We start from the raw sequence: 21,576 nt of genomic DNA, 5'->3' as shown, positions 1-21,576 counted from the left end.
TTGTTTACTTGCATTTATTGTTGTGTTTTGCTATAATTATTCTCTAATTATAGCAGACTTAGTATTTATGTAAGCGTCTACCTCAGTGTCTTAGTAAAATCTTGCTCATAAATATAATCTTACCCTGTTATTTTTTTTTTAATTTTTAAACTTAATTGTAATTTGATTTATACATCATTTATTATAATTAATTATTGAGGTCATTTTGTTTTCTTAAGTTCATACTAATTATAGGTTCACAACTAAGCTTTATTAAATAATTTATTCTTAAGATTATTTTTACTTTACGATTATTAATTGTCTCTTTATTTTTTGCTATATATTATTCTTGTCAGTCTACTGATTTTTTCTTCTCTCTTAACCTAACTACTGTATCCTTCCTGGCTATCTACGGGGACCTTTACTCTACTTCTAATTGTTTCTATTTTTTGTGTATCTACGTTTATTGTTGTGTTTTGCTATAATTACTTTCTATTTACAGCAGATCTGGTATTTAACGATTCCTGTAAATGCTTATCTTATTGTATCGTGACATTATTGTATCTATATGCTTACTGATATTGATCCTGATCGAAATCTTCTGTCCCATACCCACACCAATCAGCACATTGATCATCATTATTGCAGGTATTACACAGCAAATCTTGCAAAAAACAAACTCCTAAATAGCACCTGCTTATCAGTTTACAACCAAAATGTTAGGTCACTTGGCAAACATTTTGATGATATAAATGCACTACTCACAGCACTAGGTACTAAATTATCATTCATCATTTTACCAGAAACTTGGCTAAGCAATGACTATATCCAACTCTACAATTTAGCTGGTTATAAAGTCATTCATAACTGCAGGCCTAACAAAAAAGGAGGTGGCACAGCAATATATTACAAAGATACCTTCATCTGCAATAGTGTCATTAGTGATAGAGACGACTATTGTGAATATACCTTTGCCAAGTTCTCCAGTAAATCCCTTAAATCCTCCCTGACTATCGGTGCCATCTATAGATTTCCTAATACCATCGTAGCTTCATTCTCAGACAATGTAAGGAATCTTATCATAAATAACAATCTCAACAAAAATCACATCTGGGAGGTGATTTCAATATTGACCTGGGTCTTCAAAACAACCCTCAAGTTGACTATTTCCGTAACAGCATGCACTCCTGTATGCTAATCCCCACAATCACCAAGCCAACCGGAGTCACTCAAACATCTGCCACTACCCTGGATCACTTATGGACTAATATAACAGCTCCCCTTACATCTGGGGTAATCTATGACAGAACAACTGACCACTAACCTACCTTCCTCATAGCAAACATGGACACAACACCACCAGAAAGCAAGAAACTCTCTTTCAGGCTACACAGTGAATCAGCTTTAGGCAATCTCTCTAATGCACTTCACAATATTAACTGGGAATCTGAATTTAATAATACACAGGATATAAACTCATTAACAAACCTCTTTCTCTCCAAAACTCTTAGCCTCTACAACACTCACTGTCCCCTCCTTACCAAACAAGTAACTGATAAAAGAAAAAATAACCCGTGGCTCACAAGTAGCATAATTAAATCAATCAACAAAAAACATGAATATGAAAAGAAATTTAGGATTGGCCTAGTTACAAAGGAAGTAGTTAAGAGGTACTCATCAGTGCTTACCAGTATCATAAGAAAAGCTAAACTTTCATATTATGAGACTAGATTCAAAGAAGCAAAAGGCAACATGAAAAGCACATGGAAAACCATCTCTAATATCCTAGGAACTAAACAACACTCCCTCAACCAGATAACACTCTCTAAGGATGGCCTTACACCGTCATCTGATTTAGAAATGGCGAATGAATTTAATAGCTTCTTTTCATCGGTTGGTGCTAACCTTGCCAGTAAAATCCCACAGACTCAGACACATATCAACACATATCTCTCAGGCAGCTATCCAAACTATCTTCTCCTTTCACCAGTCAGCCCAACAGAAGTTGTGTCCATCATACACTCACTAAAAACCAAAGCTGGAAACATCAGTGAAATCCTATCCATTGTATACAAGAGCGCCTCCCACGCCCTTGCGCCACCTATAGCTCTGCTGTTCAACAAATCCTTTGAGTGTCATACCTTCCCTGATATCCTTAAAAAAGCAAGAGTAGCGTCAGTTCATAAAGGAGGTAATCCGGCAGACATAAACAATTATAGACCAATATCAAACCTACCCATACTATCAAAAATATTTGAAAAAATTATCTACAAACAGCTCTACTAATATCTCGTAAAATTCGACATTCTTAGCCCCTGTCAGTTTGGCTTCCGCTCCCAAAAGAGTACCAACGATGCAATTATTAGTCTCCTTGATATAATTTACTCAGCCCTTGACAAAAATGAGTTTCCGATTGGACTCTTCATTGACCTGAGAAAGGCCTTTGATACTGTTAATCACAATTACCTCTTACGTAAACTCCATCATTATGGAATCCGAGGTCATACACCTGGAATATATCCAATCTTATCTTAGTGATAAACACCAATGTGTAGCCATCAATAATATAACCTCTCCCACTCTACCAATAACCGGTGGAGTGCCACAGGGCAGCATTTTGGGACCTCTCCTATTTCTTATATACATCAATGATCTGCCTAATGTCTCTAACATTCTGAAAGCTATTTTGTTTGCTGATGATACTACCCTCATCTACTCTAACCCCAACCCACATACACTAAATAATGTTGTTAATAATAAACTAAAAAAAGTCCACTTATGGATGTCAACCAACAAACTAACACTTAACATAGAAAAGACCTACTACATCTTATTTGGAAGCAAATCTACAAATGCAATTCAGCTTTAGATAGACAATGTAAACATTAGCAATAAAAATGATGGAAAGTTTCTCGGCCTATTCCTAGACAAGAGACTCCACTTCAGTACCCACATCCAACACATAACTAAGAAAGTCTCTAAAACAGTTGGTATGCTCTCCAAAATCAGATATTATGTACCTGACTCTGCTGCTCTTATCTCTATATTATGCACTAATCTATCCCTATCTTATTATGGTATCTGTGCATGGGGTTCAACCACTGCAAACCACTAGTAATAATGACTGAGGAAGCTAGTGATTTGTCTCTCCTAGTAGGGACAGCTAATCATATGTTTCCAAACAGGAGAAAGTTGTGCGAACCTTGGATGGTTCCGGGAGAGTCATTGACCTTCTTCAAGAGGCTGGATAGTTTGGCTACCGCTTGGGGGCGGGCAGCTTTGGGGATGTGCTGCAAGGTTCCAACCGATGTTGCTTTGATAGCTTCTAATAGGTTCTCAGTCGAAATGAAGCTGTTGGAGGTGTTTTCCCTGACTGCTGGTGTGGGATCCTGATTGATACTCTCTTTGGGAGGGCGCCACATACCCGAACAATCGGTTCCGTTGTGAGCATGCTTGCGCACATCCCCCGTTACGCTTGAGATTCCACACCTTGTCACACACTTGGCAAGTGCCGTACCTGTCGCCGATTGATGGCTCCTCTTGGCTGAGAGAAGCCTAGCTGCCAGTCGTGACCTGCGACATCGGCGGGCGCTGGACGGGTGCTAGGCAGGTGCTGGGTGGCCGCTGGGCGGATGATGGGTGGGCGCTGGTCGGATGATGGGCGGGCGCTGGGCGCGCGCTGGATGGGCGCTGGGCGGGCGCTGGGCGGGCGCTGGGCAAGCGCTGGGCGGACGTAGCGTGGGGGGGTGGACACAGGGAACTAGCAGTTGTGGTTGGGTGGGGCTGGGGGGGGGGAGACCGGCACCTCTCGGCTCGTGGGTTGGGTGACGGTACACACTTGAGGGTATGGGAGAGGGGGGGAGGAGGGGTGGCAGAGGGGTGACACTAACACGTTTGTATAATTTCAAGATATATCACTTCACAATATTGTACACTTGTAATCTGGTTCACTGTGGACTCTATGCACTTAAAACACGATACCTGTTTCCTGAGAGCTGAGGTATCTAGTTTTCAGGGATGTTTTCATAAATACTTACACACGGGACACCCCCGTCGTCTGACCGCAAACATCCCATCGGCCCCCCACCCACCAACCCCCAATCATAGCTGAGGGAGCCCCTCAGGGTGCGCTTGTTGGCCCTCACTGCAGTTCAGACGCTTCCACGCTGCCTATCCACTTCTTTGATCATCAGAGTTGCGCGGCATTAGGTAACGGGGTTCTCTCTTTGCGGGACAATCAGCTGTGGTAAGGCTTCTCATATTAAAGTCATTAACCTCGCTGTGTCTTGTATGCGATCCTCATGACTTTTGGCAGAGAAGGCCATGTTGTCAATACCTGTCGGTCACTGCCTCGCCGAATATAACTGTATTCGGTGTGGATTGGGGCCGTGAGGCAGAGAGCCACGGCAAATCGGAGGGCTGCAGTGTGAAACGTGTGCCGGTTGCTGACTTTGGGGTTGCTAATGGAAGTCACTTGCATGGGGAACTGCTACACCTCTAAGTCAGGCAGTGTCATGTTGTCACAGCTTCTAGGCATGTCACAGCTGCTTGGTCGACAATGGGGCAATACCAGCTGGATTTCTTGTTAGCTTCACAAGGTGGGGGGTGAGGTGCTGGCCGTGCAAGAGAGGACCAGCACCTCACCACCACACACACACACACCCGTAATTACATAAGTGTAATTACCTAAGTGTAGTTACAGGATGAGAGCTACGCTCGTGGTGTCCCGTCTTCCCAGCACTCTTTGTCATATAACACTTTGAAACTACTGACGGTCTTGGCCTCCACCACCTTCTCACCTAACTTGTTCCAACCGTCTACCACTCTATTTGCGAAAGTGAATTTTCTTATATTTCTTCGGCATCTGTCTTTAGCTAGTTTATATATATGACCTCTTGTTGTTAAAGTTCCAGGTGTCAGGAAATCTTTCCTATCGATTTTATCAATTCCTGTTACTATTTTGTAGGTAGTGATCATATCACCTCTTTTTCTTCTGTCTTCCAGTTTTGGCATATTTAATGCCTCTAACCTCTCTTCGTAGCTCTTGCCCTTCAGTTCTGGGAGCCACTTGGTAGCATGTCTTTGCACCTTTTCCAGTTTGTTGATGTGCTTCTTAAGATATGGGCACCACACAACAGCTGCATATTCTAGCTTTGGCCTAACAAAAGTCGTGAACAATTTCTTTAGTATATCACCATCCATGTATTTAAAAGCAATTCTGAAGTTAGAAAGCGTGGCATAGGCTCCTCGTACAATATTCTTTATGTGGTCCTCAGGTGATAGTTTTCTATCTAGAACCACCCCTAGATCTCTTTCTTTATCAAAATTCTTTAAAGATTTCTCACATAATATATAGGTTGTGTGGGGTCTATGTTCTCCTATTCCACATTCCATAACGTGGCGTTTATTAACATTAAATTCCATTTGCCAAGTGGTGCTCCATATACTTATTTTGTCCAGGTCATCTTGAAGGGCATGACAATCATCTAAGTTTCTTATCCTTCCTATTATCTTAGCATCATCAGCAAACATGTTCATATAATTCTGTATACCAACTGGTAGATCATTTATGTAGACAATAAACATCACTGGTGCAAGAACTGAACCCTGTGGTACTCTACTTGTGACATTTCTCCAGTCCGATACATTGCCTCTGATCACTGCCCTCGTTCTTCTATCAGTCAGAAAATTTTTCATCCATGTTAGAAGCTTACCTGTCACCTCTCCAATATTTTTCAGTTTCCAGAACAACCTCTTATGTGGAACTCTGTCAAAAGCCTTTTTTAGGTCCAGATAGATGCAGTCAACCCAACCATCTCTTTCCTGTAATATCTGTGTTGCTCGATCATAGAAACTGAGTAAATTCGATACACAAGATCTTCCAGATCGTAAATTATACTGTCTGTCTGATATTATATCATTTCTCTCCAGGTGTTCTACCCATTTAGTTTTAATTATTTTTTCCAATATTTTGAGTATTACACTTGTCAATGATACCGGTCTATAATTAAGGGGGTCTTCCCTGCTTCCACTTTTGTAGACTGCAACTATGTTAGCCTTTTTCCACACATCAGCTACAACTCCTGTAAACAGGGATTCCTGAAAAATCTGTTGAAGTGGAATGCTGAGTTCAGGTGCACATTCTCTCAGAACCCATGGTGAAACTCCATATGGGCCATATGCTTTGTTCTTATTTAGCTCCTTGAGCATTTTTTCCACTTCGTCTCTAGACACCTCTATGTGCTCTATGTTGTTCTCTGGAATTCTTATTGTATCTGGTTCCCTGAAGATTTCATTTTGTACAAACACACTTTGGAACTTTTCGTTTAATGTTTCACACATTTCCTTTTCATTTTCTGTGAATCTATTTCCCATTTTCAACCACTGTATATCATCCTTAACCTCCAATTTCTTGTTTATGAATTTATTGAATAGACCTGGTTCTGTTTTACATTTGTCTGCAATCCCTTTTTCAAAATTTCTTTCTGCCTCTCTCCTCACTGCTGTGTAGTTGTTTCTCGCATCTTTGTATCGCTGGTATGTTTGGGGGTTTGGCCGCTTTCTGTATTGATTCCATTTTTGTGTCTTTTGGTCTCTGTCCCTCTCACACTTTCGGCTGAACCAATCCTGTTTCCTAGTTATGCTTCTCTGTTTTGGTATAAATTTGTTTGTGCCTTTATCATATATTTCACAAAACTTGACATACCAACTTCCTTACCTAGCAACAAGTCTGTCCAATTATACCCACTAAAAAAAATTCTAAGGTTGCCATAATGTCCTCTCCTAAAGTCAGGTTTTTCAATTTCACCAACCTTCATATTTTCTTCCAGATTATAACACATTGCATACTTTATTCCCAAAAAGACATGGTCACTTTTACCCAAGGGAGGAAGGTATTGAATGTCAAATATTTCTTCCTCCTTCCTGGTAAATATCAAATCTAGCATGGAGGGAACGTCCCCTTCCGTCATCCTCGTAGCTTGTTTAACATGTTGATACAAGAATGTTTCCAGGATGAGGTCTACAAATTTCCAGGTCCAGAAATCTTCTGTTTTAGCTTCATATGCTTCCCAGTCTATGGATTTCAAGTTGAAGTCGCCGACTATCAACAGTCGTGAACTATCGTTATCCGCTCTTGCTATGATCTCTCTCATTATTGTTATAAGACCTTCTCGTTTTCTATCTAACTCCTCCTTTGACTATGTGCTGCTTGGTGGTGGACTATATGCATTTATGATCATTAGTTTATCATCCTCATGGCAGATCTCTAGTGCTATTATGTCAACTTCTTGTGGATTGGCAGTCATTATTTCGTTCACCTTCAGGTGTTCTTTCACCAGCACAGCAACGCCACCGCCTTTCCTAATTTTTCTGTCCCGTCTCCATATTGAGTAGCCCCTTGGGAATATGACCTCATTTAAAATAGCATCTTCAAGTTTTGTCTCCGTGAGTGCAACAATGTCTGGTGTCTGCAGCTGTATTACATCACTTAACTCCAGTATCTTCGATCTTACTCCATCTATGTTGGTGTATGCAATCTTCAGGAACTTGTTCCCCCTCTTCTTATTTTTCACTCCCCCTTTCTCTAATGATTTTGATGGTTTGCCTTTATGTACCACTTTACTGGTCTTCCTACCCCAATCACTTTGTAGAAAAAAGAATTGATTTCTTCTTCATTCCTGCTCTCATTTAAACGTTTTGCCTCGGCGAGGTTCAGTTTCAGCTTCTCTCTATCTTCTTTTGAAAGATCTCGTCTTAACGACCACACTTTCCCATCCTCATCACTTTGTAATTTTCTAGCATTCCTTAGTACTTCTTCCATCTGTTGGCACCATTTAGGGTGATCCTCAAAGGTCGATCTTTCCCTTTTACATATCTGCCTATTCTCCTGTAGTCGCACACATTCTCTATGGTTGTAAGACCTTCCACGAGGCCAACAATTTTATCCACTACTTTTGCTTCTTCTACAGCTCTTTCTAACCTAGATGTTATCTCCTTTTCCTTGCAGCCAAAAATTATCAGGGACTTGCTCCGATCAACTGAGTTTTGCACCAACTTCGGGTTAGATGCCAATTCTTTTCTCACTTCCAGCCTAATGTTTGTTTTATCTTGGTTGCTGCAGTGTTTGACTTCCTTTACTGCTTCTTCTATTTTTTCCTTCTCCTTGGCCACTTGTGCATAAGTGAGTTGCATATCTTTCTTGCACTGTTCTATTCCCTGTGTAACTTCCTCCATCTGTGCTGACAAAAGCTGTTTCTCCTGTTGAAATTCCTTACCTAACCTATTGTAGTCATTTATGTTTAAATTTACTTTAAATTCTTCCAAAGCTATTTTTAAGAGTTTATTTTCTTCTTCCATGGCTTTGCAATTTTTTTCCAATTGAATCTTATCCGTGCACAAGTCTTTCACTAAACCCTCAAGACATACAACTTTGCTATTTAAATGGTCATTACTTTCTGTCAATTTACTAATTATTTCTACATGAGAGGTCACTATAGTATCTAATTTTACCAACTTGTTGTATAGACTGGTTATATCAATGCTTTCTTCACTGAATCCAACAAAATCAAGCTCTGTTTTGTATTTCCTCTTGCCGGCGGCCATCTTGAATGTTCTTCTCTGCACTGGAAACACTAGGGCAACTTTTTCTCACCCAATTTTTCACTTCCCTTGGCACATTCCTGTTATCTCACCTATTTTTCAAAAGCACTATACCTTTATGTACTCTGGGACACCACTCACTATCATCATCCTGTACTACATTACTTAGGATTGTTGAAATATGCTGGAGCTCCTCTTGTCTGCCTCTTGGGAAAGAACTTGGGATAGAACCGTGTGTGTGTGTGTGTGTGTGTGTGTGTGCATTCACCTAGTGATATATAGTTAGTTGTGCTTGCAGGGGTTGAGCTCTGCTCTTTCGGCCTGCCTCTCAACTGTCAATCAATCGACTGTTAGTGACTCAGAATGTTCGGTAATATGTTTAATGTTTGTGATGTGCTGTTTGTGATGTTCATATATATGAACACGTTGTACTGAATGGGATGAGAATAGCTTGAGCTACCTCATCCCTTTATGTGCATTTTACCTCAATAAACTTATTTCAATTTAATTTCAAATCAACTGTTACTAACTCTGAGAAACTCTCCATTTTTTTCTCCCATCACCGGGGATCGAACCCAGACCCTAGGATTATGAGTCCAGAGCGCTGCTCATTCAGCTATCAGGCCCCCCTGATATGTACTCACCAAGTTGTGCTTGCGGGGGTTGAGCTCTGGCTCTTTGGTCCCATTGTGTGTGTGTGTACTCACCTAGTTGTGCTTGCAGGGGTTGAGCTTTGCTCTTTCGGCCCGCCTCTCAACTCTCAATCAACTGTTACTAACTACTAGCAAACTAGTTCCTCCCCCCCCCCACACACAGACCCAGAAAGCAGCTCCGTAACAGCTGTTTAACTCACAGGCACTTATTTACTGCTAGGTGACAGGTGCATCAGTTTGAAAGAAACTTTGCCCATTTATTTCAGCCTTTTCCGGGAATTGAACCCGAGCCACCGAATTACGAGTCCTGCACGCTGTCCACTCAGCTACCAGAACCCCTGTTTGTGTGTGTGTGTGTAATTACCTAAGTGTAGTAGGGGAGCCGGTCGGCCGAGCGGACAGCACGCTGGACTTGTGATCCTGCGGTCCTGGGTTCGATCCCAGGCGCCGGCCAGAAACAATGGGCAGAGTTTCTTCCACCCTATGCCCCTGTTACCTAGCAGTAAAATAGGGTACCTGGGAGTTAGTCAGCTCTCACGGGCTGCTTCCTGGGGGTGGAGGCCTGGTCGAGGACCGGGCCGCGGGGACACTAAAAAGCCCCGAAATTATCTCCAGATAACCTCAAGATAGTTACAGGATGAGAGCTACGCTCGTGATGTCCCGTCTTCCCAGCACTCTTTGTCATATAACGCTTTGAAACTACTGACGGTCTTGGCCTCCACCACCTTCTCACCTAACTTGTTCCAACCGTCTACCACTCTGTTTGCGAAAGCGAATTTCCTTATATTTCTTCGGCATCTGTGTTTAGCAAGTTTCAATCTATGACCTCTTGTTCTTAGAGTTCCAGGTCTCAGGAAATCTTCCCTATCGATTTTATCAATTCCTGTTACTATTTTGTATGTAGTGATCATATCACCTCTTTTTCTTCTGTCTGCTACTTTTGGCATATATAATGCCTCAAAGCTCTCCTCTAGCTCTTGCCCTTCAGTTCTGGGAGCCACTTAGTAGCATGTCTTTGCACCTTTTCCAGTTTGTTGATGTGCTTCTTAAGATATGGGCACCACACAACCGCTGCATATTCTAGCTTTGGCCTAACAAAAGTCGTGAACAATTTCTTTAGTATATCGCCATCCATGTATTTTAAAGCAATTCTGAAGTTAGAAAGCGTGGCATAGGCTCCTCGCACAATATTCTTTATGTGGTCCTCAGGTGATAGTTTTCTATCTAGAACCACCCCTAGATCTCTTTCTTTATCAAAATTCTTTAAAGATTTCTCACATAATGTATAGGTTGTGTGAGGTCTATGTTCTCCTATTCCACATTCCATATCATGACATTTAATAACATTAAATTCCATTTGCCAAGTGGTGCTGCATATACTTATTTTGTCCAGGTCATCTTTAAGGGCATGACAATCATCTAAGTTTCTTATCCTTCCTATTATCTTAGCATCATCAACATGTTCATATAATTCTGTATCCCAACTGGTAGATCATTTATGTAGACAATAAACATCACTGGTGCAGGAACTGAACCCTGTGGTACTCCACTTGTGACATTTCTCCAGTCCGATACATTGCCTCTGATCTCTGCCCTCATTTTTCTATCAGTCAGAAAGTTTTTCATCCATGTTAGAAGCTTACCTGTCACCCCTCCAATATTTTCCAGTTTCCAGAACAACCTCTTATGTGGAACTCTGTCGAAAGCCTTTTTTAGGTCCAGATAGATGCAGTCAACCCAACCATCTCTTTCCTGTAATATCTCTGTTGCTCGATCATAGAAACTGAGTAAATTCGATACACAGGATCTTCCAGATCGAAAACCATACTGTCTGTCTGATATTATATCATTTCTCTCCAGGTGTTCTACCCATTTAGTTTTAATTATTTTTTCCAATATTTTGAGTATTACATTTGTCAATGATACCGGTCTATAATTAAGGGGGTCTTCCCTGCTTCCACTTTTGTAGATTGGAACTATATTAGCCTTTTTCCACACATCAGCTACAACTCCTGTAAACAGGGATTCCTGAAAAATCTGTTGAAGTGGAATGCTGAGCTCAGGTGCACATTCTCTCAGAACCTATGGTGAAACTCCATCTGGACCAACTGCTTTGTTCTTATTTAGCTCCTTGAGCATTTTTTCCACTTCGTCTCTAGACACCTCTATGTGCTCTATGTTGTTCTCTGGAATTCCTATTGAATCTGGTTCCCTGAAGATTTCATTTTGTACAAACACACTTTAGAACTTTTCGTTTAATGTTTCACACATTTCCTTTTCATTTTCCGGGAATCTATTTCCCATTTTCAACCTCTGAATATTATCCTTTACCTGCAATTTGTTGTTTATGAATTAATTGAATAGACCTGCTTCTGTTTTACATTTGTCTGCAATACCTTTTTCAAAATTTCTTTCTGCCTCTCTAATCACTGCCGTGTAGTTGTTTCTCGCATCTTTGTATCGCTGGTATGTTTGGGGTTTGGCCTCTTCATGTATTGATTCCATTTTTGTGTCTTTTGGTATCTGGCCCTCTCGCAATTTCTGTTGAACCAATCCTGTTTCCTAGTTCTGCATCTCTGTTTTGGTATAAATTTTTTTGTGCCTTTATCATATATTTCACAAAACTTGACATACATCTCATTCACTTCCTTGCCTAGCAACAAGTCTGTCCAATTATACTCACTAAAAAAAATTCTAAGGTTGCCATAATGTCCCCTCCTAAAGTCAGGTTTTTCAATTTCACCAATCTTCATATTTTCTTCCAGATTATAATGCATTGCACACTTTATTCCCAAAAAGACATGGTCACTTTTACCCAAGGGAGGAAGGTACTGAATGTCAAATATTTCTTCCTCCTTCCTGGTAAATATCAAGTCTAACATTGAGGGAACGTCCCCTTCCCTCATCCTCGTAGATTGTTTAACATGTTGATACAAGAATATTTCTAGGATGAGGTCTACAAATTTCCAGGTCCAGAAATCTTCTGTTTTAGCTTCATATGCTTCCCAGTCTATGGATTTCAAGTTGAAGTCGCCAACTATCAACAGTCGTAAACTATCGTTATCCGCTCTCGCTATGATCTCTCTCATTATTGTTATAAGACCTTCTCGTTAACTATCTAGCTCCTCCTTTGACTATGTGCTGCTTGGTGGTGGACTATATGCATTTATGATCATTAGTTTATCATCCTCATGGCAGATCTCTAGTGCTATTATGTCAACTTCTTGTGGATTGGCAGTTATTATTTCCTTCACCTATAGGTGTTTCTTTCACCAGCACAGCAACGCCACCGCCTTTCCTAATTTTTCTGTCCCGTCACCAAATTGAGTAACCCCTTGGGAATATGACCTCATTTAAAATAACATCTTCAAGTTTTGTCTCCGTGAGTGCAACAATGTCTGGTGTCTGCAGCTGTATTACATCACTTAACATCAGTATCTTCGATCTTACTCCACCTTACTTACATCTATGTTGGGTTATGCAATCTTCAGGAACTTGTTTCCCCTATTCTTATTTATTCTTATTAGTGTGTGTGTGTGTGTGTGTACTCACCTTTTTTGTACTCACCTATTTGTGCTTGCGGGGGTTGAGCTTTGGCTCTTTGGTCCCGTCTCTCAACTGTCAATTAACAGGTGTACAGATTCCTGAGCCTATCGGGCTCTATTATATCTACATTTCAAACTGTGTATGAAGTCAGCCTCCACCACATCACTGTGTGTGTGTGTGTGTGTGTGTGTGTGTATACTCACCTAGTTGTACTCACCTAGTTGTGTTTTGCGGAGGTTGAGCTCTGGCTCTTTGGTCCCGCCTCTCAACCGTCAATCAACAGGTGTACAGATTCCTGAGCCTATCGGGCTCTATCATATCTACATTTCAAACTGTGTATGAAGTCATCCTCCACCACATCACTGTGTGTGTGTGTGTGTGTGTGTGTGTGTGTACTTACCTAGTTGTACTCACCTAGTTGTGTTTGTGGGAGTTGAGCTCTGGCTCTTTGGTCCCGCCTCTCAACCGTCAATCAACAGGTGTACAGATTCCTGAGCCTATCGGGCTCTATCATATCTACACTTGAAACTGTGTATGGAGTCAGCATCCACCACATCTCTTCCTAATGCATTCCATTTGTCCACCACTCTGACACTAAAAAAGTTCTTTCTAATATCTCTGTGGCTCATTTGGGCACTCAGTTTCCACCTGTGTCCCCTTGTACGTGTCCCCCTTGTGTTAAATAGACTGTCTTTATCTACGCTATCAATTCCCTTCAGAATCTTGAATGTGGTGATCATGTCCCCCCTAACTCTTCTGTCTTCCAGCGAAGTGAGGTTGAATTCCGTAGTCTCTCCTCGTAGCTCATACCTCTCAGCTCGGGTACTAGTCTGGTGGCAAACCTTTGAACCTTTTTCAGTTTAGTCTTATCCTTGACTAGATATGAACTCCATGCTGGGGCTGCATACTCCAGGATTGGCCTGACATATGTGGTATACAAAGTTCTGAATGATTCTTTACACAAGTTTCTGAATGCCGTTCGTATGTTGGCCAGCCTGGCATATGCCGCTGATGTTATCCGCTTGATATGTGCTGCAAGAGACAGGTCTGGCGTGATATCAACCCCAAGTCTTTTTCCTTCTCTGACTCCTGAAGAATTTCCTCTCCCAGATGATACCTTGTATCTGGCCTCCTGCTCCCTACACCTATCTTCATTACATTACATTTGGTTGGGTTAAACTCTAACAACCATTTGTTCGACCATTCCTTCAGCTTGTCTAGGTCTTCTTGAAGCCTCAAACAGTCCTCTTCTGTTTTAATCCTTCTCATAATTTTAGCATCGTCTGCAAACATTGAGAGAAATGAATCGATACCCTCTGGGAGATCATTTACATATATCAGAAACAAGATAGGACCGAGTATAGAGCCCTGTGGGACTCCACTGGTGACTTCACGCCAGTCGGAGGTCTCACCCCTTACCGTAACTCTCTGCTTCCTATTGCGTGTGTGTGTGTTGTGTGTGTGTGTGTGTGTGTGTGTGTGTGTGTGTGTGGTGTGTGTGTGTGTGTGTGTGTGTGTGTGTGTGTGTGTGTGTGTGTGTGTGTGTGTGTGTGTGTGTGTGTGTGTGTGTGTGTGTGGTGTGTGTGTGTGTGTTTGTGCGTGTGTGTGTATGTGTGTGTGCACTCACCTAGTTGTACGCACCTAGTTGTGCTTGCAGGGGTTGAGCTCTGGCTCTTTGGTCCCACCTCTCAACCGTCAATCAACTGGTGTACAGATTCCTGAGCCTACTGGGCTCTATCATATGAAACTGTGTATGGAGTCAGCCTCCAGCCTGGAGTCATATCACTGCCTAAGGCATTCCTCGGGTTAACTACTCTGACACTGAAAAAGTTCTTTCTAACGTCTCTGTGGTTCATTTGGGTACTCAGTCTCCACCTGTGTCCCCTTGTTCGCGTACCTCCAGTGTTAAACAATTTATCCTTTTCTACCCTGTCAATTCCTCTGAGAATTTTGTAGGTTGTGATCATGTCTTCCCTTACTCTTCTGTCTTCTAGTGTCGTGAGATGCATTTCACGCAGCCTTTCCTTACAACTCATGCCTCTTAGTTCAGGGACTAGCCTAGTGGCATACCTCTGGTCTTACATATGTGGTATACAATGTTCTGAATGATTCCTTACTCAGGTTCCTGATGACTGGTTTTGATGCTAGCCAGCCTCGCGTATGCCACAGATGTAATTAATTTCTATGTGGGCTTCAGGAGACAGGTTTGGTGTGATATCAACTCCTCGATCTTTCTCTCTGTCCGTTTCATGAAGTGCTTCATCTCCCATTCTGTATCCTCTGTCAGGGCTCCTGTTTCCACGCCTAGTTTTATTTTCTTACATTTACTCTGGTTTAACCTTTAGTAGCCATTTGTTGTGTCTTTCATTCAGTTTGTCTAGGTCATCTTGTAGCCTCCTACTATCGTATTCTGTTTTAATCCTCATATTTTTGGCATCGTCAGCAAACATTGAGAGAAATAATTCTGTATCCTCTTGGAGATGATTTACATATATCAAAACAGTATAGGTCCAAGGACTGACCCCTGCAGCACTCCACTGGTGACGCCACTCCAATCTGAGACCTCACCCCTCAAAGTGACTCGCTGTCTTCTGATGCTTAGGTACTCCCTTATCCAATGGAGTACCTTCTCTTTCACTCCTGTCTACATCTCCAGCTTTTGCACCAGCCTCATGTGTCGCACTGAGTCAAAGGCATTCTGGCAATCCAAAAATATGCAATCTACCCACCCCTCTCTTTCTTGCCTGATTTTTTTTTTGCCTTGTCGTAGGATTCAATTAATCCTGTGAGGCAGGACTTGCCATCCCTGAACCAATGTTGATGCTGTGTTACAAAGTTCTTTAGCTTCAGATGTTCCACTAGCTTTTTACGCACAAGCTTCTCCAACAGCTTGCATGGTATGCAAGTTAGGGACATTGGCCTGTAATTCAGTTCCTCCTGTCTTTCCCCCTCTGTATATCGGGACTACATTAACCGTCTTCCAATTTTTTGGCAATTCCCCTGTTACCAGTGATTTGTTATACATTATGGAGAGTGGAAGGCACCGTGCTTCTGCTCCTTCCTTTAGTATCAAAGGGGAGATTCCCTCTGAGCATATAGCCTTTGTCTCAACCAACTCTAGCAAAAGCTTCCTTCCATCCCCACTGGTACTCTCAAACTCTTCTAGTTGTGCCTGGTTAACTATTCCCTCTCCTATCTCTGATACTTCTCCTTGCTCTAATGTGATGACCTTTTTGAATTTCTTATTCAGTTCCTTGCACACTTCCTTGTCATTTGTAGTGAACCTGTCTGCCCCTATCCTCAATTTCATTACCTGTTCCTTACTGATCTTTTTCTCCTGCTGTGGCTGTGCCGCAATTTAGGTTGAGTCTTTGCCTTGCTTGTGATGTCATTTTCGTATAGCCCTTCTGCCTCTCTTATCAACCTCACAGATTCATTCCTGGCACTCTGGTATCTTTCTCTGCTCTCAAGTGTCCGGTTATTTCTGTAGTTTCTCCATACCCTTTTACTTTGCTGCTTAGCTAGCCTACATCATGGGTTTCTCATCTGCATTTCATTGTTTTCCCTTTGGATCGGGACAAACTTGTCTGCTGTCTCCTTACACTTCTGCTTGATGTATTCTATCATGTCTTGGGCCGTGTTTCCCTGAGCACTGTTTCCCATGTAACATCTGTTAGGAATTTTCTTATCTCATAGTTTCACTTTTGCAATGCCAGCCATGAAAATTTTGTTTTCAGTTCCCCTCCTCGAGTTCATTAACCCTTCTTCAACCAGATATTCAATCGTCAGTACACTGTGGTCGCTCATTCCTACTGGGGCCTCAAAACCGATTTCCATTATGTCGGAGTCGTTCAGAGTGAAGACTAGGTCGAGTCTCGCCGGTTCATCGATTCCTCTCACCCTTGTAGATTCCCTGACATGCTGGCTTAAAAAGTTTCTTGTCGCTACCCGTGTTTCTTGTGTATGTACTTACCTAGTTGTGCTTGCAGCTTTGGCTCTTTCGTCCCGCCTTTCAACTCTTAATAAACTGGTGAACAGGTTCCTTACCCTAGTGAGCTCAATCATATCTACACTTGGAACTGTGCATGCAGTCTGCCTCCACCACATCACTTCTGTCACGGACCTTGGCGCCATCTACGATCCAGTGGCCGATCTACAGCAGTTGACCCTTCCATTAATCAGTTTCCCATCTTGTAGTCGGCCAGGCTGAAAGATGACGAGTAACACGGACGAGGGATGGGAGTCAGTTAAGTCGGGACAGTGGAAGACTTGGGTCGACCTGAAGGTGCTAGCTAAGTGGGCTAGTTGAGCGCTGCTGTTGAGTGTTATAGACTTCTCTCCTGGAGGTACTAGCCAGTGGGGCTAGGTGAGCACTGTGGTTGGGCGCTGTAGACTTCGATTTTGGAAGGTACTAGCCAGTGGGGCTAGGTGAGCACTGTGGTTGGGCGCTGTAGACTTCGATTCTGGAAGGTACTAGCCAGTGGTGTTAGTTGAGCGTAGCTGATTTTACTGATTGAGCGTCCCAGCGAGTGTGCAACGGACGTGGAGCATCGAAGACCTCTTCAGAGGCCACTTTGTGTCCGTCATCCGTGAAGCAGGCGAGCGTAAGGGCTAGCAACGCCGCTCCGGTTGACCTCGCATAGACTTGTATATATTATAATGGCGATGGGAAATAATAACGGATTATTTTAAGTCTAATTCTTTTCATTTTACCTTTAAACATTACACTATTTTTCCCACCAAGATTATGGGTCTCTGGACTTGTGTCGGATCATAGTTTAAAAAGAACCCAGTTACGAAGGGTTCGTAACAACTTCCTAATGTATTCCCTTGTCTACTACTCTGACACTGAAGAATTCTTTCTAGTGTGTGTGTGTGTGTTGCTCATTTTGGCACACGATTTCCACCTCCCCTCGTGCAAGTGCCCCCTTGTGTTAAATAATCTGTCTTTATCTACCCCTGTCAATTCCACTGAGAATCTTGTATGTGGTGATTTTGTCCCCCACTACTCTTCTGTTTCTCAGTAACGTGAGGTTTAATTCCCGTAGTCTATCCTTGTAGCTCATACCCCTCAGTTCGGGTGGTAAATCTTCGTACCTTTTCCAGTTTAGTGTTTTGCTTGACTAAATATGGACTCCATGCTGGAGCCGCATACTCCAGGATTGGTCTGACACATGTGGTACACAAAATTCTGAATGATTCTTTACACACGTTTCTAAAGGCTGTTCTTATGTTAACCAACCTGGCATATGCCGCTGATTTTATCTTGAGATGGGCTTCAGGGGACTGGTCTAGCGTGATATCAACCACCAAGTCTTCCTCTCTCTCTCTCTCTCTGACTCTTGAAGTATTTCATCTCCCACATGATACCGTGTATCAGGTCTCCTGCTCCCTTCACCTATCTTCAATACATTACATTTGCTTGGGTTAAACTCTAACAACCGTTTGTTCGACCATTCCTACAGCTTGTCTCGGGTCTTCATGAAGCCTCAACCTTTCCTCCTCTCTCTTAATCCTTCTCATAATTTTGGCGTCGTCAGCGAACATTGAGTAGAATGAGTCTATACCCTCTGGGAGATCATTTACGTAAATCAGAAAAAAAGATAGGTCCGAGTACAGAGCCCTGCGTGACTCCACTGGTGACTTCACGACAATCTGAAGTCTGCCCCTCACTAACTCTCTGCTTCCTATTGCTTAGGTACTCCTTTATCCACTGGAGCACCCTACCAGTTACTCAAGCCTGGTTTCTCCAGCTTATGCTTCAGCCTTATATGGGGTACTGTCAGGTTTTCCGACATTCCAAGAAAATGCAGTCCGCCAATCCTTCTCTTGCTTAATCTTTGTCACCTGATCGTAGAATTTTATTAAGCCTGTAAGGCAAGATTTACCCTCCCTGAACCGATGTTGATTGGGTGTCACGAAGTCCCTTCTCTCCAGATGTGTTACTAGGATTTTTCTCACGATCTTGTCCATCACCTTACTTGTATACAAGTTAAGGACACTGGCCTGTAGTTCAGTGCCACTTGTCTGTCACCCTTTTCGTATATTGGGACTACTTTAGCCGCCTTCCATATATCTGGTAGGTCTCCTGTCTCCAGTGACCTACTATACACTATAGAGAGTGGCAAGCAAAGTGCTTCTGCACACTCTTTCAACACCTATGGTGAGATTCCGTCCGTGCCAACAGCCTTTCTCACGTCCAAATCCAACAGATGCCTCTTGACTTCATCTCTTGTAATTTCGAGCCCTTCCAAGGCCGCCTAGTTTACCTCTCCTAGCGCAATGACCTCACCTCGTTCTATTGTGAAGACCTCTTGGAGCCTCTTATTGAGTTCTTCACACACATCTTTGTCATTCTCTGTGTACCTGTCCTAGCCTGTTTTAAGTTTCTTCACCGGTTCTTTCACTTTTGTTTTCCTCCTGATGTGACTGTGGAGTAGCTTTGGTTCGGTCTTGGTTTTATTAGCTATATCATTTTCATAATTTTTCTCGGCTTCTCTTCTCACACTAACATACTCTTTCCTGGTTCTGAGGTATTTCTCTCTCTCTGCTTTCTGGTGTTATGTTATTTCGGAAGTTCCTCCACTCCCTTTTGTTCAGTTCCATTGCTTCCATACATGCCCTATTAAACCACGGATTCTTCTTTTGCTACTCGGTTTATTCCTGTCGGGCCGGGATAAACTTATTTACTACCTCCTAACACCTTTAGGTGACATAGTTCATCATGTTTTGTACAGACTCAGTTCTGAGTTCTGTGTCCCATGATATATCCCATAGAAATTTTCTCATTTCCACAGAATTTCCCTTTCGGTACGCTAGCCCTTTGGTTCCCAATTAGTTTTTTTGGGGGGAGATAAATCCTAGCTCTACCAGGTACTCAAAGATCAGTACACTGTGATCATTCATTCACAAGGGGGCTTCTAACATAACTTCCCCTATATCCGACTCATTTAGGGTAAATATCAGATGAGGTATAGCTGGTTCATCCTCTCCTCTCATTTTTGTTGGTCCCTTGATGTGTTGGCTTAAAAAGTTTATTGTTGCCACGTCCAGCTGCTTATCTCTCAAAGTGTCTGGTCTTCCATGTGGGCCTCTGTTCTCCAACTCTATATTCCAGTGGTTGAAGTCTCCCATGATTAGTAGTCTGGATCTGTTCCTGCTAGCGATAGAAGCTGCTCTCTCTCTATTATATTAATGGTGGCAATGTTGCTTCTATCCTATTCCTGTCTGGGTCTTCTGTCGTTTGGTGGAGGTTATATATGACTACTACTATAATTTTTTGTCCTCCAATTGCTGTGTACTCACCTATTTGTGCGTGCGGGGGTTGAGCTCTGGCTTTTTGGTCCCGCCTCTCAACTGACAATCAACTGGTGTGCAGGTACCTGAGCCTACTGGGCTCTATCATATCTACATTTAAAACTGTGTATGGAGTCAGCCTCCACCACATCACTGCCTAATGCATTCCATCTATTAACTTCTCTGACACTGAAAAAGTTCCTTCTTACATCCCTGTGGACTCATGTGGGTACTCGGTTTCCACCTGTGTCCCTTGGTTCACGTCCCGCCAGTGTTGAATAGTTTATCCTTGTTTACCCGGTCGATTCCCCTGAGGATTTTGTAGGTTGTGATCATGTCCTCCCTTACTCTTCTGTCTTCCAGTGTCGTAAGGTGCATTTTCCGCAGCCTTTCCTCATAACTCATGCCTCTTAGTTCTGGGACTAGTCTAGTAGCATACCTTTGGACTTTTTCCAGCTTCGTCTTGTGCTTGATAAGGTACGGGCTCATGCTGGGGCCGCATATTCCAGGATTGGTCTTACATACGTGGTGTACAAGATTCTGAATGATTCCTTACATAGGTTCCTAAACGCTGTTCTAATGTTAGCCAGCCTCGCATATGCCGCAGACGTTATTCTTTTTATCTGGGCTTCAGGTGACAGGTTTGGTGTGATATCAACTCCTAGATCTTTCTCTCTGTTTCATTAAGTACTTCATCTCCTATTCAGTATCCTGTGTCTGGCCTCCTGTTTCCACTGCCTAGTTTCACTACTTTGCATTTACTCGGGTTGAACTTCAACAGCCATTTATTGGCCCATTCACTCAGTCTGTCTAGGTCATCTTGTAGCCTCCTGCTATCATTCTCTGTTTCAATCCTCCTCATAATTTTTGCATCATCGGCAAACATTGAGAGAAACGAATCTATACCCTCTGGGAGATCATTTACATATACCAGAAACAGTATAGGTCCAAGGACGACCCCTGCGGGACTCCACTTGTAACGTCTCGCCAATCTTAGACCTCACGCCTCACACAGACTCGTTGTCTCTTGTTGCTTAGGTACTTCTTTATCCAATGGAGTACCTTCCCTTTCACTCCAGCCTGCATCTCCAGCTTTTTCACTAGCCTCTTGTGTGGTACTGTATCAAAGGTTTTCTGACAATCCAAAAATATGCATTCTGCTCACCCTTCTCCTTCTTGCCTTATTTTTGTTGCCTGGTTGAAGTCAAGTAACCCTTGAGGCAGGACCTGCCATCCCTGAACACATGTTGATGCTGTGTTACAAAGTTCCTTCGCTCCAGATGCTCTACTAGCTTTCTTCGCACAATCTTCTCCATCAGCTTGTATGGTATGCAGGTTAGGGACACCTGTTGTATACCGGGACTACGTTAGCTGCTTTCCAAATATCTGGCAGTTCCCCTCTTGCCAGTGATTTGTTATACACTATGGAGAGTGGTAGGCACAGTTCTTTTGCTCCTTCCTTTAGTATCCAAGGGGAGATTCCATCTGGGCCTATAGTCTT

The sequence above is a fragment of the Procambarus clarkii genome, chromosome 61, assembly GCF_040958095.1.
Source record: "Procambarus clarkii isolate CNS0578487 chromosome 61, FALCON_Pclarkii_2.0, whole genome shotgun sequence".
Lineage (NCBI taxonomy): Eukaryota > Metazoa > Arthropoda > Malacostraca > Decapoda > Cambaridae > Procambarus > Procambarus clarkii.
Note: the sequence above shows the minus strand (reverse complement) of the source record.